This window comes from Oxyura jamaicensis, chromosome 3 (assembly GCF_011077185.1).
Source record: "Oxyura jamaicensis isolate SHBP4307 breed ruddy duck chromosome 3, BPBGC_Ojam_1.0, whole genome shotgun sequence".
NCBI classification, from domain to species: domain Eukaryota; kingdom Metazoa; phylum Chordata; class Aves; order Anseriformes; family Anatidae; genus Oxyura; species Oxyura jamaicensis.
Window position 1 is genome coordinate 15,965,041 of NC_048895.1, and position 20,055 is coordinate 15,985,095.

At 42.0% G+C, this 20,055-nt stretch overlaps 1 long non-coding RNA gene across 2 annotated transcripts in view; it reads left to right on the plus strand.

Annotated features, from left to right (window-relative positions):
• Positions 1–2,661: 2,661 nt before the first annotated feature.
• The window catches only part of LOC118163507, a 279,405-nt gene continuing 262,011 nt past the window's right edge, over positions 2,662–20,055 (plus strand). For both annotated transcript variants that reach the window (XR_004749086.1, XR_004749087.1), the window contains exon 1: positions 2,662–2,903. This is a non-coding gene — a long non-coding RNA (uncharacterized LOC118163507). The remainder of the gene's footprint in view (positions 2,904–20,055) is intronic.

Sequence of the window (20,055 nt, forward strand, 5' to 3'; positions counted from 1 at the left end):
TTCCACTGTAAACTCATAATTTAGAAGTTAGATAAGTAGGAGGGAGGCTGGAATGCGGTATTTGCTATGGGATGATTGAGAAATGTGAAGTATCCCTGTAAAAGGTCTTCTCAGATGTGAAAGGAGATCTTCCCTCTGTAGATTACCCTATGTGCTAATTCTAGCTAACTGTACTCAAGAAGATGAATTTGGAGAAAGGTTCCTAAGATACTCAAAGTTTATCTCCGGTGGGAGTATAGTTTGTTTAGCCTAGTGCAAGCAAGGCTGAAAGGGAATCAAATTGTTCTAAAATCATGAGTAAAAGGTAGGAAAATGCTATGTTTGAAGTGAGAGCTGGAGAAGCCAAAACCAAACAAAAACAAAACAAAACAAAAAACACCATGAAACAAACCTGGAAGAACTTCAAAATATGGAATTAAAAGCCCAAAAGGAAGGTGAACAGATATATAACACATTTAATCTGGGAACTGGAAGGTGGTTACTAGTCATGAAAAAGGTTAGTCCCTGAAACAGCTCTAATAAGAAAAGGATGTGCTTTCTGGGCCCTATGCCTGCTTCACGTCCTCCAATACCATCTGTAAGGATGAAATTCCCATGTCCGTGTTGCACACTCTTTGAAAATAGTGTAGTGCTTTTATCTTTTTTAGCTGAAAAGCTAACAAATAACTAGCTCTGACTTCATTCGATTATTGCAGGTGTCTTGAATCCTACCCCTGGAATGATGGCATCAAAATGATGACTTTTATGGTGATGAGTGCTCTAGTCTTTTTGTGGATACTGGATAATGTTTATGGTCCTGTGGCTAGGGCAGCCGTTGTTATTACCACCACCAGTGGTTTTGAAGCTGCAATTTTACTGTAGAATTGTAAAAAGGTTTTGAGAGGAAAAAAACCAACCAACCAACCAACACGCAACTCCTGAGCTGTTGTAAGGGGCAATTTTGTTAGTCTTCCCAACATTGTTTTTTCTTTTTCTTTTTCTTTTCTTTTCTTTTCTTTTTTTTTCTCATCTCGTCTTGCTCAGCATCTTTCTTAAACAGCTGGGGGAGTTTGTGTGACAACTGGGACTCTAGCAATGCGCCATTGCACATCCTCTTTATACCAGAGGCAATTGACTCTGTTTCCAGCTTTCTGCCTTGCCTGGGAAAGATCAGTACCTGGATGAAGGCCAGTTGGCTGTAACTGAACCCCTTCCACAAGAGATAAAAATGCCCGGGAATTTGTCTGTCCACAGAGCAAAAAAGCAAGATTTGCTGGCTTTCCCACAATCAGCCAAACTGCCATTAGTGGGTGGATAGAGAGAAACTCTTAGGCTTAGTGCAAGAGTGATAGTTTCTTGGATACTCTGATGATAAACACAGCATTGATACCTACAGCTGGAATTTTTATAAAGCACGTCATTCTGGCTTCTACCTATCCAGGCAATAATAGAAGCTGTGTAGGTTTCAGTGAAAGCAGAGATTGAGTAATTTCTGAGTTACTTTGAAAATAAAAATAAAAATCTCAGGTTGAAAGAACAACTGAGCTTTTTATCAAAAAACAAACCAAAACCCCCCAAAACACCTTTTACAGTTAGATATTCACAGAGCAGGAAAAGCTTTGCTGTCTATGGTGAATAAAACATTTATGTAAGGCAACAGGTAAGAAAAAGGCCAAAGTGCTTCTAATAATAATTAAAGCAGATGCTAAGCTTTGCTGATTTATTTTGTTAACCTGAACCGCATTTGTGCGTTTGTTTTATTTATTGCAAAATATTGTAATAACAATATCAAAAGAATTTACAGTGGGGTATGCTATTTTACTTTCATAAAAAAAAAAAAAAAGTTACAGCAGATGCTTTGAATTTACTGCAGATGGTGGCAAATATTTGCCATACTATAAAGTTACACTACTGGAGTGTCATTACTTATTTGGTAAATCAGTGCATGATTCAGGTGGTAATATCTATTAGCTGTGGCTGGCAAAGCTCTAGTGAAAATAACAACCCAAATACTCAGCCAGTTCTTGCAACAAACGATTTTTTTTTTTTTCTTTTGGAGAAAGAAGTTTATTAACTCTCACATGTACCCCTTCCCGACTTGATTGTGAGAACTACTTTAGCCTCCACTTTCCCAGAAGCAACGCTCAGCAGGAGCACTGCAGCACACTCAACTGGGTTTCCTCACCAAAGAGGTTTGAGGTGTGTGCCATTTAACAAGCACCTCGCTGAATCAAGCGCTGCCTTCTGCAGCTCACTTGGCTGCCTATATGGATTTATCCTGTGCAGGAACCCTTGGCATGCTTGGGAAGCTGGTCAATGAGAGACCTTTCTTCTCTGGAGTTCAGCTGAACTGAGCTTTCTTCCTGAACAGTAAAGTGAGGAAGAGGATGCAGAATCCTGCACCTGAGAGCTTTATATAAATGAATTTGAGATAGAGGGGCAGGGAAGTGGCTTCGTGCCCTGGGACTGAATAAATTATTATTACATGTATGATTTGTCAACAAAGTCTCAGCAGGAACTGCATTTTGGTTGCCAGGCCCCTGAGTACCCTTAATGGCCTTCATCAGCCATAGCTGAGGCCTTCCACCCCACACCCCTCAGCCAGGTGGATCATTTAAGCTCAGTCCTGGGGGCTCAGTCCTCGCATGAGAGTTGTTGGAGGATCACTGCTCTCCAGCTCAGCTGTAGTCAGGCCCATTTCAGGCTGTGGATGCTATGGATACAGACCTACAGACTGATTTCCTGGCTTGGACTTGGGCCTGTCTTGTCACCATGGACCTCTCTAGTGATCCCTGGGCTGTGCCTGACCTAATTACCCTGGTTTCATCGTGACTCTGACTGGTGCTCGCTGTCTTATCACCGTGAGGTGAGCTCTTGGATGACTCTGGCTGTCACTCTGGGACTGCCCTGCTCATCTTGCTCAGGTATGGTGGGGCTGGACCTTTACTAGTGAGGTCCTTGCTATCATGGGCACTGGATCCACCTGAGATTATGGCTCCCTGTCTGTCAGGAAGAAGCAAAATTGTGTGGTACTCTGTTGGTCTAAGTAGTCCTACTCGTTAAAAATATGTTGTGTAATTGAGCCCTTCCTCATGTGTGGATTGAATCCGTTTTGTGGAAGGGAAAAGTCTGCAGGATTGTGAGGAGTTGAAGGATGGAGAGGCGTGATGCCTGTGAGCAGTTCTATTTCTTTATTGCACTTGCTGGATCATAGGCTTGCTTCCTTGCTGCCCACATGCACAGGCTCGGGCTGCCATTTGCCAAGTCTGTATCGAGTGGAAACCAGCATCAAGCAATGCCCTTTGGGAACACCAGAGCAGGGGGTGATGGTGGAACTTGTGGTCTTCTTGGAGATGAGGCCTGTCCTGCTGCAAATTTTCTGGTGACCTGGAACGTGCTTCCAAGAGCTTTATCTCTGCCAGATTACAACTTCTTCCTTCCCTGCCCTTCGGTAGAGATATTGGGAAAGAAATATCATTCCGCTTTGACTCTATCACCCCTGGACCAAAGTCTGTGTAAAACAGGCAAATACAAATGGGATATGTGCATATTTTCCTACCTCCCCCCCTTTTTTTTCCTTCACTCCCAAGAAATGTGGGGGGAAAGCCAAATGTGAATAAAGTTGCCTTTATTCCCTGTTATCAGCGGTGCTGTTGCACCTGGTGCTGAGCTTAACGTATGAAAGGACACGGCCACATCCTGCCTGAAATTACGTGAGGCCTTGCTCATGAGGTAATCCTGGGCTGATTGGGAGCAGGAAGCATGGGCCCAATCGTGAGATAGCCAGCTCCCTGTGCAGGCTCGAGACATTGAAGCAACTCAGATAAAGTATGAAAACGCTTAGCTACTTCATCCTAGCTAACGGGAACATAAATCTCTTGGGGGCACAAAAGGCATAAAGGATCTCCTTTAGGTCGTCAGGCTTGTCCCCTGCAAGGTGTGATGGTTTCCCCAGGTGTGTCCATAAAGCCTGAGGATGACCAATGTATTTGTGTGTTGTGAAGCTTGATGTCTGAACTTGAAAAATTGCAAAATGTTTTCAGTCAGACACTGCAATAGGACTGATCTTTTTTACCAGTTAGGTCTAATGTGTGTAATGTCTGGTTTTTGGTGTGCTGGAAGAGGTATTAGAAAAGTGGGGGAATAAGAGGGGACTAGAGTAAGTTTGGGATAAGATCAGAGAATATACTTCGTCTTTAAATTATTAACTGCATAATTTGAGATATTGGAGCGCTCGTAGCCATTTACTGAGCTCATTTTGAGGGTAAGGGAATGTGCAAAAGTTAATCTAGTTCCAGAAAAAGTAATCTTGTTATGAGTTAATGCTAGCAATTTGTAGGTTAGTGGATATCCATGAGGAATTGCCTGGTGTTTATTCTATCGAATTCATATCTACATTATGAGAGGAGTGGGATTTTTTGATTCACTCCTCTTGCATGTTTTTTAACAGAACAATTGCTGTTAAAAATGTATACATTAGAGAGGTTTAATTATGTTAATTATCACATATTTTGTTAATAACATTTTCTTTTGAAGATGCCCATTAGAGGTTTTAAAGCGTTAATTTACTAGAAAATCAAATGGGAATGCTGTTTGAAATTTCCTTCTAAATTAACTTTACTTACTTTTATGTCCTAATTAAATGGGGATAATAGTATTGGTGGAAATATTACAGAACTGAAAATAGTGCTTAGATACTTTACTTAATACCAAGACCTTAATCTTAATGTAAGGTATCTTTTGTTCTAATCAACATATAGCCTTTGCATTTAATTTACTGATGTGTTTTGATCAAAACATTTAAATAGAAACATTGTAAACTATCTTCATGAGATAGCCCTCTGATATTTTGAGTTCCTTCTGGGTAATAGCTTTTTTTTTTCCTTTTTCTTTTTTTTTTTTTTTTTTCCTTCTTATAGCATCTGTAAACTCCTCTGGAGAAAGTGAGGGTTTTTTGGCATTTGAACATTACCTCATCATAAGTTAGGTAATACTTAGTGATTCCTCTTAAAACAAACTTCATAGTGTTTGCAAATCAGCTTGGGATGGGCAACTCCCTTCAAGTTTGACTGCTGTAACTCTTGGTACTGCCAGGGCCACGTAATTTGCCTACTGCATAAGATGTTCACATTGGTGTGTAGAAGTGTTGTGTTGATGGAACTATTTATTTGCAGAAAAAAGGAAGGTATTTCTATGTGTAATTTTTCTGTATTAATAGAACTGCACTAACAGTAGCAGATGTACTGAAAAAATCAATCAAACACTTACTTCTAAGCAGTTATATTCCTGCAGTGTTGGTGTGTGCATCAGACTTTGGTGAAAGCTGGGATCATCTGAATGAAATGGGACTTTCTGCCCCGATGTGATGGAGCCAGGCTTTCTCTTCATGTGTCTTAAGCCTTGACCAGGGACTTGACTGTTGTTTTTCACCACACAGCTCATTGCCAAATGGAGATTCCCTGGATCATATGGGGATACTCAGAGGTGCGGAATGCCCAGCAGGAGCGCTTGGTGGGCTTCCTCACAGTTCACACCTCCCTTAGCGTGACTGGTGACAGCATCTACTCGTTGACTTCTACCTGCATGCTTCCTTATGGGAGGAAAGAGGCATTTGGCAATGCTTGGTCTTTGTGTAACTTACTCCTGTTAAAGTCAGCACCCGACAGCATTATACAGGAGTATGGTTATCTGAACCCCTCTGAAAAACCCGTTCCCTATTTCATCACTTTTTTTTTTTGCCGTTGCAGGGAAGGCTGTGTACTGGCAGTTGGGCTTCAGACTTGCATGGCTGTGTTGCAATACGTGTTGTCTGTCACGGGCTGAAGGAGACCCAAGCAGAGCAATGTGATGGGCTGGTGACCAAAGGGGGGCTCTTGTCATAAAAGCAGTGCAAGCTATGTAAACCAAATATCCAATTTGCTCTGAAGGGGTAATTTAAGTTACTTTTAAACAGTTAGCTTTTATGGTCAATTGGGTACTGCCACATTACTAGTAATAAGCCATAAATCTATTTGGTATAATATGAGATCATTTTTTAAGACTCTCATAGACTAAATTTTCAGGTAAAGAGGAGAAATTGAAATTTATAATCCATGCCATTTTTTGTGTAATTGTTATTAATAAATTAGCAAGAAAGAGGCAGCAGATGGAATGAATTGTTGTAGTTCATTAATTTGATGATGGCTTTCTTTGCATGAGCCAATTACGTCTGTCGTTGTATCTCTAAGCTGCAGTAGTGCCCAAAGAAAAGGGCACACAGGCAGGGACAAATCATCTTGGGGATTTCCTGCTTTCTAAGGTGGCTAGAGAAAATTCACTCTCAGTTCACAGTAATAGTTTTGGCAAAGGTATCACTGAAGCTTGTTGCCAGTGCAGTTCATATAGCTTCAAAAACTGGGGTGAAGGGACAATCAGTCTTGTTCAGTATGCACAAAACCGTGATCTATCTGAAATAATTACCAGCTCTTGATGATAATTTCAAAGTTTGACCTTGGCGTGCTTTAAGGAATGCTTTTCTGAGGGCATCATGCTGCAAGTTGCAAAAAAAAAAAATAATAAATAAATAAATAAAAATGCCCATGTGGTGAAGGACAATAGGAAAGAAAATGATTCTTGTGGGGCCTGTGGCTCAGGAAAGTTCCTTTTATATATGGCCTTGTGAATTCTTTAATTAGAAGACACTGTACCATCTCATGAGCCCCTCTGTGGTAATGTGCTGATGGTTTTGTGTGGAATATGGGTTGATTTGCTCTACTTTCAGACCTTGTATTCTCAACTTGGAGATGGTGGTTGTTTTTCTGTCACATGCATGCTTCACGTAATGACTGTAGTTTATTACCCAGTAGGTCATATCCTGTATATTTTAAGGAAAAACACCTCTGAGATTGTGACTTGGTGGAAAGAGGTGACGTGTCATTGGTGTTGTTTTCACTACAGCCTTGTGGAAAAACTAATTACCTTTTCATCTTGGTAAATTCAGAGGTCAGTTTACTACTACTATATCACAACATGACAGGGAACATGGGTAATTAGGTAGGCTGTGTAACCTGGATATTCCATGGATCTCATTACATCTTATTTAGAAAGGCTATAATTTGATTGGTGGAAAATTAAGGCATCTCCTCATGGGTCATTTTATCTTTCTGCAATAATAATTCTTGGCTTGATTAAAAATTGATCCAGTGTCTTAAAGTGAATTTATTATTGCTGCAATCTATCACCCACAGACAGATAATCTGGTTCCCATCTTTATCTGATTTGAAAAATCTGTCACTTATTATGTGTTGTTTTTTTCCCAATCATTTAAATTGATGGTTTGCTGAGGCAAGGCGTGCTACCATAGGCTTCTTGGAGAAAGCATGGACGAGATGTTAAGCCGGTACTTTTTACTGCAAGGAATCCGATACTATGTCAAGTATCGATTGGAACTGTGTTGTGGCATCATTTTCTCTGGGAAAAAAAAATCAAGCAGAAATTTTGGATGCAGAGCAATAAGGACAGACAAGTCATATCATTGGAGAAAATGGTCCATGCGTGCTTAGTGTCTGAATGAATTCCAGCCTCGTGTGGTGCAGCTTCTGCTGAGCACAGCTCCTCGATTGCTCAGGTAGTGCACAGGGACATCCCAAACCCCTGGCTTTAGAGGACTGAAACCACCTTAGCCATGGAGCTCTGTGCCAGGAAATGGAACCATGGGGTCAAGGAAGCAGAAAGATACAAGAGTTAGATGGATAAACAGAATGACAGAGGAAAGGAAATATTTGTCCTTTCTAGTCTCAGACTGAGCTTTGGTGGATCTTCTTCAGGCTTTAGTTTTCATCTAACAGAGTTTAAAATTCTGATTGGGGATGCAAAATCATTTTAGAAGTCTTTGTTTAAAAAAAAAAAAGTTGCAGTGAACATGAAGGATTTTAAAGATGGGCATGTGCCAAATTGTTTTAATAGCAGTTTTTATAAATAAGATGCACCTATTAGAAGAGCAGCGTATTTGTGGTGTGAGCAATAGAGAATCACCATGAGTCCTTAGTATCTTAACACATTTAAAGCAAAAAGGGGGGGAAAAAAATGAGGTACAGTTTTTAGTTGGGTTCTTGAAGCAGAGTGAAGCCTGAGGCAGTTGTTTCTCTTAGCGAGTTCCCTATTGCTGGAATATGGTGGCTCTTAATCAGATAAGCAGGAGCAGTTCTGATCTGGAAGTTTGCAGTTTGTTGTAGAAAGGTCATCTATAAACTTTGGCAGAAAAGAAATAAATCAGTAGAAAATAATTGATGCAATAAAGCTTTGGTTGTGGAATGGAAGCTGGCTGATGTTCTAGTTTCAGTGTAGCTGGTGGGAGTTTTGCCTGCAGATTTCTGCAAGGCTGAGATTTCACCGTGCTTGCACAAATGAAAATTGCTCTTCTCCTTCAAACCAGACTGTGGGCTGCTCCTGCCTTTCTTGGAGGAACCAGGCTTCCTTTTTTCCGAAGACTTTTTAAATGTGAACTGCAGAACTCTTTAAATTTGGACTGGTTTTGTTAAGCATGCACGGTCAGCTCCACTTGCAGGCCTGTGATGCTGTACACTAATAAGAACAAGAGGTGGGACCTTCAGAAGTGAGGGAAATGGTGCTAGTACACGAAATGTTCCTGCTTGTTCTGTCCGGGTCACTCACCTCATCGTTAGGTGCTTAGACCTGGATGCCCTGTGCTGGTCTGGGGAAGGGACTGCTCAGAAAAGCATTATCCGTACTCGTGCGGATGTATTGCGGTGAGGACCCACAGCCCAGCAACACATAGCCTTCCGAGGGTGTTGTGATGGGTTGTGTTTCAGTTTGAAAGGAAGCGTTCAGGCAGGGAGGTGGTGCCATACCATGGTGCTCTGTACTGTTGGTACAGTCTTGCTGCTGTTAATGCTGTCCCCAGAGAGCACGTGCTCGTTGTTGCTTGTCCATATTCCCTGTAGAGCTCTCGTTGATTAATCAGACCTGGCTACGGGACTGGAACACAGATAAAAGCCTAAGGTGCTGCTTTCTGTTCAGCAGTGTGTGAAAACTCATCCAGATAGGTCAAGTCAGGCAGCTTTAAGTGGGCAGCAAGAGCCTTGCCAGAAGTGCATCCTAGAACAGATCCAGCTAACAGATATGTGGTAGGTTTTCCCTGTTGTTTCATTGCAGGTAGCAATAATTGGTGCTGCTTTTTGTTTAGTCTCCTTAAAAACCGAAACAATCTAAACTAGGCTTAAGTTTAATACTTAAACCAGATGTTTTTTTTTGAAATTAGAGGATGTTTCTATATATTAACAGATTTGTATTTGGAATAAATGTCTCCACTTCAGTTTAAAGGGCCCAGAACATACACAGCAAGTGGAATGGTTGCCCTTCTGTTCTCATACGGACTTGGTTTCTCCACACAGTAAGTAACAGCAACAGAAAATAGAGACAACAGTTAGGAGTGAGGATAAATAACAATTCATATATGTATTAAAGAAAAAACAAACCCTGCGATGTAGTGCACACTGGTTCTAGTGTCCAAATCAGTGTTATGGCCTGTGCTAAGTGTTGCAAGATCAGGTCATAGTTCTGCAACTCCTTTTTAATTATTAATGCATTCTTCTGCTGCCACTTTGTTGTAGAAGAACTTCTTTGGTCTGAATCTAGTCTTTTTTTCTGATACTTAACATACACACAAGTGTGTGTCTGGAGCTAAGAAGTCTCATGTTAACCCCTGGGATGTCCAGGGCAGAGCTGACATGCTCGGGTGCTCTTCTTTGTCACCTCTTACACTGCAGACCGCTTGTTCCCGTGGGCTGGCTGGCTGGGTGCTGCAGTGGCATTCTGCTCGTGCTGTTAGGAAATGTGCTTACAGCAGAAATCATACGGTAAGTAACATTTTGTAAATACCAGCTTTATAAAAGGCTGTGTTTTTTGTTTGCAGCTGTAATGGTGTTTTTAATCTTCTTGCACTAGAGGCATGCTTGTGTTCATTCCTACCAAATGTATGTTCCTTCATGTAGTGGGTAAGTTTTCTGAAGTGTGCAGACCAAAGGGCTTCTCTGGGAGATTGCTGTGCCTGTGCTCTCCCGAGCACTGCACAAGTAACTTAGCTTCCTAAACCTTTCTTCAGGCTGTTAGGCAATCGCATTAGCAAGTGTTGGTCTGCATTTTCACTCTCTTCTCCGTAGTTGTGACTTCCTCACTAAAGGAATACCCACGAACATCTGTCTCCTGTCTTGTCTAATTAGATGGGCCTTCTCAATCATTGTCGGGTCACTTGCCCTGTCTGTTTCTTCTCGCAAGCAATAAATGAGGAAAGGTTCTTGCTATATTCGTCATCAGCAGCGATACCAGTGAAGAAGGGAGAGGGGAAAACGGTTCACAGGGTATTGACACAGATGCTAGCACTGAATGCTGTGGTGTGTCTGAAATCAAATGGATCTTTCTCTACCAGCTCTCCTTCCCTTTGTTTATAACTGTGTTCTCCAATCATGAGAACTAATTATTATGTTATATAGTTTCACTTACTCACCCCTCACTTATAAAGTATTTTCTGCACTCAGAAACAACTGCAGAAAAATCTGGTAATCTCTCTACAAACCCCCAAAAGTGATCCAAGCACAGATAAATAGTGTTAGTGTTAGCGTATGCCATGAGAACTCTAGCCTGAGCAGAGGCAATTGTACTGAGAAATCAGTAAACCTAAGTGTTTTTCCAGGCAATGCCAGATATTGGGGAAGGTTCCAGCTGATTCAAGGTAAAATGGAGTTTTGTGACTACAGCGTTAGATGCCATTGGTGACCTCGGTATTGAATTTCATTGGATGTAAGACTTGGGGAAGGAAAAGAAAGGGAAGAACTCATTATTAGAAAATCAAGTATGGAAATTCATGATCTGTGATTTTGCATGAGTGTTTGATGGTTCTTTTGAGGAACAACTCTTCCAGCACCCATATAACCCATCTGAAATTCCAAAGGAAGCATTCTGCTGGATCTACAGATGTTCTGCGGGGCCTGAAACACACAAAACACCTCTACATCTCCAGCCATCTTGGGAGTGTCTCTTTGGCAGATCCCACCACCTTGATGTGTCTTGCTATGATCCTTTGAAGCTTATATGTGTTCTCTGGGCCCATCGGAGGTGCATGTAAACAGTGGTTTCCTGTAAACTCAGCAATTTTGTAAGTGTTACATGAGATGGAAAATATCCTTGTTGGGGAGACATCCAACTTTGGTGTGTTTGTTGTGTTTCTTACTCTCCCAGATGGTTCTTCAAAAATAATTCTGTGAAAATGGGTGGCCAAAGACCATTGCAGTGTGCCCTGAAGGAGGGGGCAGCTGGGCTGTACAGGGGCGTGAGTGATGGTGTGAAGCTGGATAATATCAGTCTGCTCTGAACTCCTGTTGAAAGGAGAACCTTAGGTTAGGTTTTCCAAGGCCCTTTCAAACAGAGCCTTGACCATCTAGCAAGGGAGATTCCTCCGCTTCTCTGGGTCACCTGTTTCTGTCCTCACCATGAGGACAATTGCATGCTATTTTTTTCCCTTATTCATTCAGAATTTGCCCTGAAGCAACTCTAGTTGTCTGCATGATATTTGGCATGCTCTTTGCTGCTGTAGTGGAAGATAGCCAGCTGTTCAGAAAACTTTGATCTATTTGAGAAGAACGTATATTATAAATAAACACGTGAATTGGAAAGGTATGTTATAAATGAGCACATAAATTGGAACACTTAGGAAATCTTTGATCATGAAAATAGACTTGACTACGATTTGAAGTTATATCTAGGCCAGCAAAAATGCTCATTTCTAAGGCACTCAAGTTTCATTTCTCTTACTAACCATGGCGATGATGGAATGATATTGCCCTGTACGTTACAAAGCTTTAAATTCACCTGTTGATACCAACAGAAATATTAACAGCATTTTGTGGATCTTCCTTCCTTAGTACAATGCAGACTTGTTTTGTGTGCGCGGCCTCCTATCAAAGGCATCCTGACAGTTGTTAAATCTCAGATCTGTTCTTCTGTATTGCTTTGAGTTAAGAGACACAGGCAAAGAGGAAAAGAATAGAAGGCAAACTTGAGCATTCAGGGAGAGAAACGAAAGCCATTCTGGGGAGCAGAGGCTGCAGAATGGAGACTCACAGCAGCGGGGAAGAGATTTGTCTGAGGGGACAGGCAATAAAACCAAGTCAGAAAAGTGCAGGGAGTGGTGCAGAAGAAGAAATGGGCAAAGGCAACTGTAAATTGGTTCCTTGGCTTCCTGGAGATGTGCAATCCAAATGTTTAACTGCAAAATCTGTGACTTGATAGATCTGGTGCGATAGAAGAAGGATCACACCACACTAATGAAGCAACGGGTGGTTTGATTAATCCTTTTTTTCCCCTTGTAAGTTTTGATTTTTGTCTAAATGCATCACTGCCAAACCCTGTGTTCACAAGGCTAAGTTTAGATGTGAAATCCTTGCTGTTGTGTGGTGCTGGAAGGCACGGTGTGTTTCCAGGAGCAATGTCCCCTTTTGATGGCATGCTTTGGAATGGCTAGTGTGATTGCTTCAACTGTGCAAGAACTGCATTGAACTTGATTTTTATATATATCAAGAAGGAGTTTCTGTTGGGACTCAGATAGCATTCGATCAAAATACTGCTGGAATAACAAGAATGAACTGCTTGGTTGTGTTCTAGGCCCTTGTAGTGAATGTGTGCTCCGTCAGGTTGTAGAAGTGGAGCAGACTAGAGTGTTTATACCTTGTAACAGCGGCCAAGGTTTCTGCCTTCCCTGGGCTGTCTGTCTTAGTAAGTCCTGGGAAGTGACAAGGGGGCTGTATTCCTTTCTCCCTGGGGAGGAAAGGGTAGCTGCTCAGTTAGAGAAGTTCTATTACCTTTTTTTCCCCCCCTCCAAGGAAACTGGGTATTTAGTATTTTTCTTTTTACAAGCATTGACTTTGCAAGGTGGGAGATAAATGGTTACTTTGTGTGAGCCCTGCCTCAGTATGATGCTGCTTAAGTCCATGACTGAATTCCTGGCTTGGGTTTCACATTTTCACATGATTTTTCATTTGATGCTCTACAGCAGCACAACTAGCACCTCCAAGCAGAGCATTAAGCAACGTGTTCAGCATTTCTCCCTCGGGGAGAGAACAGATGATATGAAAAGTAGTCACTGGAGGGGGGTTCACTTTTTTATTTTTATTTAAAGCGGTGACGTTTGCTGTCACTTTCTGGGGGTGCTTATTCCCTGGGCTGCACTGGGGAACGATAACCTTGTATTTATTTTCTTGCACCAGAGACGTCTGTTACCAAAGTCGTCATCCTTGATGTTTTACCCTGTGCCTTTAGTGCCTTGCACTCCTGGCCTTGGTGACGAATACAATGACCTGTGAAACCCAGAGGTCTGCAAGAACAGCAATATGCAAGGCTGCTTGGGTGGACTCCTGGAATTAGCATTTCTCCCTCGGTGTTGCAGTTTGTTGCACTGGTTAGTCCTTCAGTATCATTCAAGGCATCTTGTCTTTGCATTGCTGTGAAATCAGTGCCTCATCTATTGATAAACTTGGTCTAATCCCTCCTACCTCTGTTCCACCCAAATAACATAAAGGACATGAGGAAGCTTTACGCTTTCTGGTTTGCAGCTGAGACTGTTACGGGAATAAATCTGACTTGCTTGTGCAGTCTGTATCCACGACAAAAATACAAAACAAATTTGGGCAGCCTGATGCTTAACTTCTTCCTGACCTTTGCCTTTAGATTCATTTGTACTCAGCTTGTCATGCGGTTGTGGTTTTCAGTTCAGACTACAGTTTGAGCGCCTTTCCACCCCCAGCCCTTAATGAAGATGTTTACCTGACTCGCATCTGTGTGGTGTGACTTGCAGTCTTGGCTTAGTGGAGGAAGGCCCAAGGCTGGCCTGCCAGAGGTGAGATAAATTGGGACTGAAATCCGCTGGGAGAGCCTGAGGTGTGAAAGCTGTTTTGCTGTGACTAGCTCTCATCAGTAATGATAACCCCTCAATTTTGTGCCACCTAAATTCACCCAAAATTATATGCTAAATATAAATATTCATTTTATAAATATGCATGTTAATTAAATATACATTTATTTTAAATGCATGTGTTAATTATACATGTTACATCAGATCACAATTAAGTCAATAGAAATTGGGGATTTGCATATAATCATGCTTGTATACTAATCAGTTGTCAGTCTAGAAAGCCATTTTCTGCATCTAGACAGAATATAGACCTTGGTCCAGCCATCAGCTCAAAGACTCGAGCAGCAGCCTCAGGTCTCTTGTTTGTATGCCTTTTCTCCCTAGAAAGGGACAGGAAGAAATGCACCTCCTCCTTTTCAGTGCATAAAGGTTTCTCTGTATTTCCTGTAAATATTACTCTGCTTCTTCCAGGAGCCAGGTTGAATCCAGACTTTGGCCAAATGAGGTTACTCCCCTGGTGTGTCAGGCTGTGGTAAACTTACCCGAGCAATTTCATCTGAAGTGGAATGCGAATTCTCCATGAGCAGCACACGTTGCTCTTCTGGTGGGCTTCTTAAATAAAACTTTGCCTGACCCCAGGTCTCCTGGGGGGAAAAAAGAGTGATACCTCATGGTATACTGGTAGTTACGGTCGTGTTCCCTTGTCTTCCTTAGCAGCCTGTTGCTTTCTCAGGTAGTGAGAGTTTGGTGTGGTTCAGGTGACTTCTGGGACTGGGTTAGGACTTGCTATCATCATAGAGCACTACTCCGGCAGAACAGTTTGCAGGCTAAAACTCATCAAGATGTTAAAACAGCCCCTGTGTAAAGTACTGATTTCCTCAGTCATTTGAATGTTTAAAGTGTTTTCTTCAGGTACCAATGACACCTTTACTTGCTTGCTGTAATATGTAAATCTACCGAAGAAAATAGGTCACTCTTTAAATTGTCTTCTTGTAAGGATGTGATTAAGCTTCATTAAGACAATTAGTGTACTCTATAAGTATCTGCTGATTTTCTTTTTTAAAAAACAACAATGTACTTTTAGGTTTTGACAGTGATATAATTTCCTATGTATTATATTTTAATTAAAAACACCAGTAAATAGTCTTAAAGCCAATTGCATGATAATTTGAAAATAACTTGCAATTCTGAAGTAAGGTAGTCTGCAGTAAGTTAATAACATGGGGAAAGGGAGAGAAAAATCCTGCTGATTATTCAAATCTACAGTCCTGGTAAATCACAGTCCTGAGCCAGAGGCTTCTGCTCGTGTGTGGGTCTGCATCTTATATCCATCAAAGTGATGATCTGTTTGGTTGTAACCTCAAGCATCCTAGAGGTTTTGTAGGTGCTGGGAAGGATGTCTGCAATTTTCATGTCAGCATTGTGACTTTGGTCAGTCTCTCCTAAAAGTCTCTCTCTAATTTTTTTTTTTAAGTGTAAGAAGTCAGATGAACTGAAAAGCTCAAGGACTAGAAGGTGGCATAGATTTCAAGAAAGCTTCAAAAGGTCCAAAAAACATCTGAAACTCCTATCTACCCCTTGAAATGGGAGAGAGCTTGTAGACAGCAGCTACCTTGCCATGCCCAAAAGGTTAATGAGAATAAGAGAATCAAGGAACCGTGTATGTGTGCAAGAAACGTAGGATGAAATGAAAATGAGACTCACAGTCAATCTGTTCTACTCTAGTTCTCAATGGCATTAGAATTTTTTTAATGCCTAACTTAAGACCCTTGTTCCTCTGTCCTGTCCCCAGCAGTTGTGGAGTATAGATGATGCCTTCCTTGCTTGCCTCCTTGTCTGAGGCGTGAACAAGCTCTTCAGTTGCATGCATTGCTTGTGAGACCTCAGATCATCCTCCCTTTGGAGAGTCACACACCAGGAAAAAAGCAGCTCTAAGAGCAGGAGTTAGTGAGGTGGTGAGATAAGCCCTCTACTGCATGCCTGGAGAGAGATAGCACATGCATTGCTGTTGAGAAGGAAGAGCTGAGGAGTATCTTGCAGTGCTCATCCATTCCATTAGGGTAGTACGTGAGTTGTGAGAGAAAGATTGGTTGACAGTTCAAAAGTGAGCAGAGGAGGAGGTAAAATGTAGTACTATTTACCTTTGTAGAAGACTCTTCTCCTATATTTTACCAGTAATTTTTGTTTTAGAGGAGGAAATAGGGTAGGCATGTTTTCAAGTTCCATCAGAGCTGACGGTGCTGTAACTGCAAGGGAATTTCTTCAAGTGAAGAGAGAGGGTATTAGCAAGACAACTGTAACCTGACAAAAAAAAAAGTTGAAAGTGAGTTGTTGACTAGAGGGAGGCTGTGAGAGGTAGTCCTCAGGGACAGAATTTTGGACTTGGTCTTACTTAATGTTTTCTTCACAAATTACAGGATGTAATTTGTTGAAACTCACCAATGAAATCTGTGGTCGATGCAAAGATAGATGTACATCTCACCATGAGCTGGACAACCTTGACATTGAGGAGGGAATGAAACAGGCCAAGATTGTCGCATTAAACTTAAAATCATGAGTGTAAGAACTATAATTTTTCCCACAAGCAGGAAATGTCATGCTTGAACAAAACGGTGGAGACAGAGATACACGCATTAAGTGTTCTCCTGACACAATAACTTAATATGACTTATTAATGACTGAGGTAAACACAAGCCTGGGATGTCATTAAGAAATTTTTGTGGTGGGAATGCTGATGAAAATGTGTGTAAGTACGGTTCACTGTTTTGGTCACCCATGCTCAGGAAGGAAGAGTTCAGACAGCAGCACATGCATAAAAGTTGAGAAGAAATAGAGGTCTCCTTCTACAAAGGAATGCTACAACAGCGTGTATATTTAGACCAGGTAAAATCAAGGAAACGTGACCTTTATGTAACAAATAAGGAAAAGGTTCAGAATAGGGAAAGAATTATTTATGATAAAGGATGTGTCCTTTATTTATGATAAAGGATAGCTATAAATCAGCCAAGAATAACCTCTTGCCTCTATAATCTTCCATGAAGCCTTCACTATGTACTTGCTTTCCATGAGGCTCTCATACATGAAATGTCTTCTGAAATTCCCTGCCACCTCCTGGCTGCTGTGAGGCATCCCCTTTACGGACTAGACTTGAGGATGTGTGTGTGGGTCCACTTAAAGTCCGTGTTCTTCTGTGGAAACATCTGTGGAGGGATTAATTCACACGCAGACAACTGAAAGCAACACCTGGAATTGAATCTGACATTACAACAGGGAAGATCCCCCCCATGCATGCCTGATTTACCACCTAGCCTAAGGACAGCCGTAGCCTAACCTGGTCACTCTGAAGACCACAGCACCCTGAAATCCTCTTCTGAGGGTGCTGCTATCTGCAGGATGAGCGGTAAAGGCTGAATTTAAGGGAAGCAAAAGGAGTGCTTCAAATTACAGGTTTGTAGCTGACTACTGCTAGTCAGTCAATTTTACCCAATTTGCACTCATGAATACAGATTTTTTTTCCCCCTTTTCTTCTTGATGCACAGGTGCATCCCTGCTGCACCAGGCATATTATTTCAGGCTGCTGTGAAGATGTGGCTGCCAGCATAAGCTGCTACAGTTAAATTGTGTATCTATATTATGCAAGGCACATAACGTTCATACCTGCAAATATTCACTTATAAAAAATCATATATGCAGAGTATGGGTACGTGCATAAAACAAACTAACCAACTGCCCACTACTTATCTTGCCTTTCTGTCCTTTCCTCTCCTTTCCTTTAATCCTGAACCGCCTTAAGAGTTCAGGATAACATCTTTAAAATAACATTTGGGCATTTAAATAAAACTTCTGCTGTTCCCTGCAAGGAAGAGTGTTGCAACTCTTACAGTCTTGATAGGAATCAGTCTTTGGTCCTTACTGGAACATATGATGAACTGTATCTGTTTATAAATCTCAGACAAACAGCAGTAACATCTCTGAAAAAATGAGTGCTGTAGACTTCATTTTAAATGTAGGTAGTGGAAATGTTACTGTTGGTGCTTACCTAAACTCAAATCAGGTCAATATGTGAGACAGGAAGATGTGGGCTGACTGGTGGTGGGTTTTTTATTTTTTTTCCATCTTTTTTTTTTTTTCTTAATGGATGTGGTTTAAAAACACGTATCCAGATACCACGTCAGATATATTTTGATTAAACTTGCATTCTGGGCATGTCCTTGGAGGTACTAAGCACCCTGAAATCATCTGACATCTGTGGGAGCTGTAAGAGTTCAGCACTGAGCAGAAAATCAGGCCCTTTGTGTTTTGAGAATGCTAATCCATTGTTATGGTTTCCTTTTAAACTGAAAATAAACACAATGTGTGTGCTGTTAACTTAGACAGGTGCTAGAGCCGACAGCTCGAGGTTTAAGGGCAGGGGTCAAGCAATCAAAAGTGGCCCTCTCTTGCATAGATCATCAAACAGGGAGTGCATCAATGGGCTCAGTGGAGAAGGCTGGAAATTAATCAGCTCAGCCCTCGGTGTTTAGCCATGCTGATTATATACTGGCAAAGTGAGCATGAGATGACAGGCCAGAGGAGCTAACGTAATAGGAGTTCGTTCCCAACAAAGGCAGGAAAGAAAGATCAATTTGCAATATTCTTTTCTGTGCCCATGCAACAAAGCAGAAACATGAAAGCAGAACATTAAGGGATGCTCCCTATGAACTGGACAAATCAATAAACATCAGCGATAAGGGGGGGAAAAAAGTTTCTCGTTCTATTGTGTACCCTGAGGCCTTTTCTGTCTTGTGAAGTGCTGAGTAGCAGTGGCCTCTGTCATGTTTCCTTTCACCTACACGGTGTCATCTGCCTCAGTCTCAAGGTGAGTGCTGATTTGCACCACCCAGATGGGTTGTGTGTTTAAGGAAATTACTGCCTTTTGGGGAAGAGAGGGTGGGAAACAGCAGGCTCTGCAGGAGAAGCAGCAGCAGCTCAGAGCACAGCTCTGTTCCTCTATCAGGGCTGGGGCTAGAAACAGAGGTTTGGCACTTGCACCAGATGAAAGATTTCACTCCAGTGAATTGTTGAAAATGCTAAAAGCATGTGTTAAGCATGTGATTACTCCTGTTGAAAGAAAATACGTGCTTTACGATGCCCAGGTAGTGTGCTTCAGTGGCAAGAGGATGAACGGTCTCAGGTATAACCTCAGAGGCAAGGTCATGTTCCCAACGATGGGGGCTTTCCTCATCTCTGCGTGTCCCCCCTTCAGGGGGTGTAAAGGTGGCTGTTTCCTTTCCCTGAGCAGGAACATGGGGGACCTGGGAAGGGGACAGGACCTTCAGGCACATGTGTGAGCTTGAAAGATAGCAGTGAGGGCAAGATGAGGGGCGGGCTGAACATCTCTGCTATGTATTTCTTAATCCCCCCCTGCTTCTGCAGTTCCTTAAAATATAGAATCTGAGCGTTTTGTTTCTGGTTGTTTCAGGTTCCTCAGGAGAGAGCAGCATTTATCAAAATGCATCGCTTCTGCTTGCACTTCCATTTGTGCAGCCAAATGGGGCTTGCACTGCTGCAGCTGCTCTTCCCCATGGCTTGCTGCTGGGTGACACGGGTGGAAGTGGGGAGCAGAGAGGCCAGGTTAGCCCAGTCCATAACACCTGCTGGGCTGCGGGAGCAGCTGCTGGTACTGGGGATGACAGTGGTAGCTGCAAAGTACTTTTCTGGTGAGTAAAAATGAGCTACGAAGCAATTCAGTCCTGAAAAGATGCTTGTGTTTGTCAGCAACTTTGTTAAATTGTTTGGATATTTAGGAACTGTTTTTCTCAGTTCCCAAACAGGGTAAGTCAGCCGGGTCGGTCCAGCCAGGAGGAGTGCAGAGCGTGCTGAAAAGAAAGAAAACTCAGCAGATGCTGAAACGGGGTTTTGGCACCTCCTGCAAGCAGGCTGCTTACTTGCAAAGCCTGCACAGGTCATCACCAAGTTGAACATGACAGAGATGTCATGGCCAGGTTGTGGGTAGGAAGGAGAGGGGTTTGGCCGATGGCTTTCTGGCAGATTTACAGGATGAATATATTCACAGAAGGTTACGAGAGCCCAGTAACCTGCTTCTTTAGAGAAGAAGAGGTTTTGCTTTTTGGTTAGAGAACTGAAGAGTGAATTTGTTTATTTTACTTTAGCATTCCGTTTTGTGCCACCTC